The 4058-nt window shown below is 40.8% G+C and overlaps 1 pseudogene; it reads right to left on the reverse strand.

The window, feature by feature from the left end:
* Positions 1 to 560: 560 nt before the first annotated feature.
* On the reverse strand, positions 561 to 3394 carry LOC128585444 (Krueppel-like factor 4; annotated as a pseudogene).
* Between the last annotated feature and the right edge of the window lie 664 nt (positions 3395 to 4058).

Consider the following 4058-nt stretch of genomic DNA (forward strand, 5'->3'; position numbering starts at 1 on the left):
GTTCGAGAACTTTGGCTTCCTTCGTTTGGTACCTTTAGAACCAAGACTCACCAAGCATCATCAATTTTTAGGCTATTAGAACACATTTTCAGTACCTGAATTTCTTTCTTTTCTTCTAGCATAATAATGGCTTTTAGAAGGCAAAATAAATAAATAAACAAATAAATAAAATAAAAAATAAAAGGTGATCTTTATGCTTATATTGCATCAAAAGACAATTCAAGGGAATTCTGGTCTTCCCTTCCCCAACTCAGGGATCTAATTTATACCCTGATAGCCACAACTTCCAGTCACCCCCTCGGCGTTTGTGTTAAGTCCAGGAATATTCAAGTTGGATTTAGAATTGGAATGATAGAAGATCCAGTAACAGACCCCACTGGTTCTTTGAGTTTTGATTTTTGGCTTCCTCACGCTTCCTGATCACTCATTCACAAGCTGACTCAGGTGGGAACTTGACCATGATTGTCGCGCTTTCCAGCTTCTCCTCGGGAAGACAATGTGAAAGGTAGAAAATACTGAATTCTCTTCTGGCAGTGCGGGTCCTATCCCCTGTTGGAGCTTTACAAGTGCAAGGCGAGGTGGTCCGACCTAGAAAATGCACAACCGCGTTCTGGCCCTGGAACCGGCCGTGCCCCGTGCGTTTGCGGTCGGGCCTCCGCAGTTCATCCGACCGGGCGGATGACCCCCAGCCGTCCCAGTCACAGCGGCAGGGTTTCTCACCTGGGTGGGTTCGCGGGTGAGCTGAGAACTCTTTGTACACGTTTTGCCACAGCCCGCGTAATCACAAGTGTGGGTGGCGGTTCTTTCCGGGGCCATGATCTTCTTCCCCTCTTTGGCTCGGGCTCCTCCGAAACGCAGGAACCGGGTGGCAGGAGTTCTTGGTAATGGAGCGGCGGGACTTGTGGCTGCATCTGGTCTGGCACGAAGGGTGGGTAGTTGGGACCCGGTGTGGGTGGAGCCCGGGGGCAGCGGCAGGGCAGGGTGACAGTCCCTGGTGCTCAGTAGTTCCTCGGGACCCAGGGTCGGCGTAGCCCTGCTGGGGAGCGGCCGTCCCCAGGGGAAGTGGCGTGCAGTTGGCCGGTGGCCGTTACTGAGAGGGGGTCCAGCGCCCAGATGGGCCTCCAGGGGCCGGCCAGCTGCCTCCTGCTTGATCTTAGGGCACATACGCGGCGGCCCGCCACTGCAGGGCGCCGCTACCACCGGGTGGCTGCGGTCAGGGCTGCTTTTGCTAACACTGATGACCCGGGGACTGCCATACTCGCTGCCAGGGGCGCTCATCCACGACTTCAACACAAACTTGCCCAGCTCAGTTGGGGGAGCTGAATACAACAGAATTTTTAGTCTCTGCCTGAAATGTCTCTCAAATCAACATGTGCATATTAATTATAAATTAATCAATAGTAGTTCTATACTTCTAGATTTCATGATTCCTAATGGATAAACACCAGTTACACAGGTGTAGTAATCCTTTCTGTAGAAGATTCTTGTCACACATTTGATATTTTCCCTATGCTGCCTTGATTTTGGTAGAGGTTCTTAAGCTTTCCTGGATTTTGATGCATATATTAAAATATTTCAAAGTGCATAGTACCCAAGTTATTTTTGCCACTTCCTTACCAACTCTAAGTAAGGATGTTCCTCTGTTCAAATAAACTAATTTGGGTGAAGGTACGCTCTGTAAAAACTCTGAATATTTGTTCATGTGTCACATGTTCAGGATCTAAGGGATACTAGGTTTTATAGCATAAACTTAGATAGTAGTTGCTGAATAAATCAATAAAGAATGAATAATTGTTGCACTTGTATACTGAAAATGAATTCCTTATGACAAACTTCCAGTGGTATTTTAGGGAAAGAGATTTGTGTCTTATACTACGTACTTCAAATTACGTAAATGGGTTACTAATTCACCTTCTCCACAGGTGAAATATCATGTAACAAGGGAGGCATTACAATTGTCATTAAAATCAACTTCAACACATATAATACTTGTCTTGTGGATACTTAGTTTTAGATAACCACTGGAGTACACTGGGAATTCCTAGTACCAAAGTATAATCACTCTGATTGTTGTAATGGGCCATTTATTTTTTGTTCATTACACAAAATATTGAATCTGCAGAGTTTTTCAATGAGCTCAAGATTCTATCTGCAACATGTCGGTCTGAAAACTTGTAGAATGACAGCAGAAGGAAAGTTTCTGCAGATCATTTTAGACTTTTTAGAATTCCAAGGTCACCGTTTTGAACAGTACTGAGACAGCAGGTGGGAAAGCATAAAGGAGGGCAATTTCAGTGTTTCTTTTGATTTTTGTGTTTTTGAGAAAGTAAAGGGGAAGGGGTCAAAGGAAAGAAGAAATGTCATCCTGAGGTGACTCTGGTTTTTAACATGAGATAAATCTAGCCATCTCCCAATTGACATGGTCTCTTTACACTAAAATAAAATCTAAGCAGCAGAGGTCGGAGTAGAGTTTAAAATGGCAACAGACATAAGATTTTTCTGTTGCAAGTACTACTGTATTAGATGAGCTCATAACAGCTGAGCTATCATTAGCCATTTGAACTAAAATTTTAAAAATGTTTTTCATGCAAGTGCATGTGAACATGTGTGTTTAATATCTTTTGCACAATATTCCAGTATATACAATACCACAAAAGATTGTCCTTGCTTCTAGGGGATTAACCCTGTTACTCATACTGATATATTTTCTAAACTACAAAGATAACCTTTGCTCTTTTAGACAGAAAATAAAAATTGTCCACTTATCTAAATCGATCACGTTACTTTTTCAGTAATAGACTTTCCTGTTTTCATTTATGTTTATCTAATGTAAACTAGCTTTTCTTTCACCCTTCTTCCCTAAAGTTTACAACAGTGGTTCTCAACCTTCCTAACCATGCCTCTGAATACAGTCCTGTGGGTCTCTGGTTTCCAAATGTATCACTCATAATCATGCCTCTATCTTTTCCCCTTTATTTTTTTTCTGTTAATTTTTCTTTGCCTCTTTTTAATCACTATCAATTACTTCTTGGGATTTATCACATATATTTTCAAAAATTTCCATTATGTTATGTTTATCTCTCACCTTTTAAGACTCTCAAAGGTACCAGCAGTTGAATAGAAACAGAAATCATTTGTGCATTTTCTACAAGAGGAGTAGGCTTTTGGATAAGGAAGTGGTTGAAAACAGTAGTAAACCACAGAGAGATGCAGAATTGAACATAAGTGTGATGTCTAATCTGTGCGGCAACTTGAGTAGGGTAAGTGATGTCTGGATAACTGGTAAAATATCATTTATAGGTGTGTCTGTGCAGGTGTTTTTGGAGGATCTTAGCATTTGATTCAGTAGACTGAGTAAAGAAGATCTACACTCACCAATGTGGGCAGACGTCATCCAGTTACTGAAGGCCTCAATAGAACGAGGGCTGAAAGAAGGGTAAATTCATTTTCTATTCTTGAGTTGAGACACCAGTCTTCTTCCATCATATATATGAGGTCCTGATTCTTGAAATTTGGGTCTCAAACCAGATTACACCACTAGCTTTCCAGGTACTCCAGCGAGGACATGAAAAGATCTTAGGATTTCTGAGCATCCATCCTTGGATGAACCAATCTGTGTTATCAGTCTCCTCATTTTTCTATCTAATCATCTATCTATCTATTTTCTATCAATTGTCTATGTATCTATCTTATTATTTCTGTTTCTTGGGGAATATTAACACAGTAGTCGAAAAGCACATCTTTTCTCTTTTCCAAGTATCCTTGCCTTCCTGTCCTTCCAGCCCAGAGTGACATTGTACCTTTTTTATTTTCCAGATGCTATTTGACACCAGTTACCAATTTGACATTTATATACGTGTGTGTATATATGTGCAAATGTGTGCACACATGAACATGTATGTGTATTTTTTCCTAATATGGCAAGCTGTGTTATTGAAAATGTATTTATTGCTTTTGTATTTTACAAAGACAAGTTTTATAGTTTAGTTTACCAAAAGAGAATTTGAATTAGATGATTACTGTGTTATTGAATACATTTTTTTCTTAGAATATGATTC

This window comes from Nycticebus coucang, chromosome 5 (genome assembly GCF_027406575.1).
Source record: "Nycticebus coucang isolate mNycCou1 chromosome 5, mNycCou1.pri, whole genome shotgun sequence".
In the NCBI taxonomy this organism is placed as follows: Eukaryota; Metazoa; Chordata; class Mammalia; order Primates; family Lorisidae; genus Nycticebus; species Nycticebus coucang.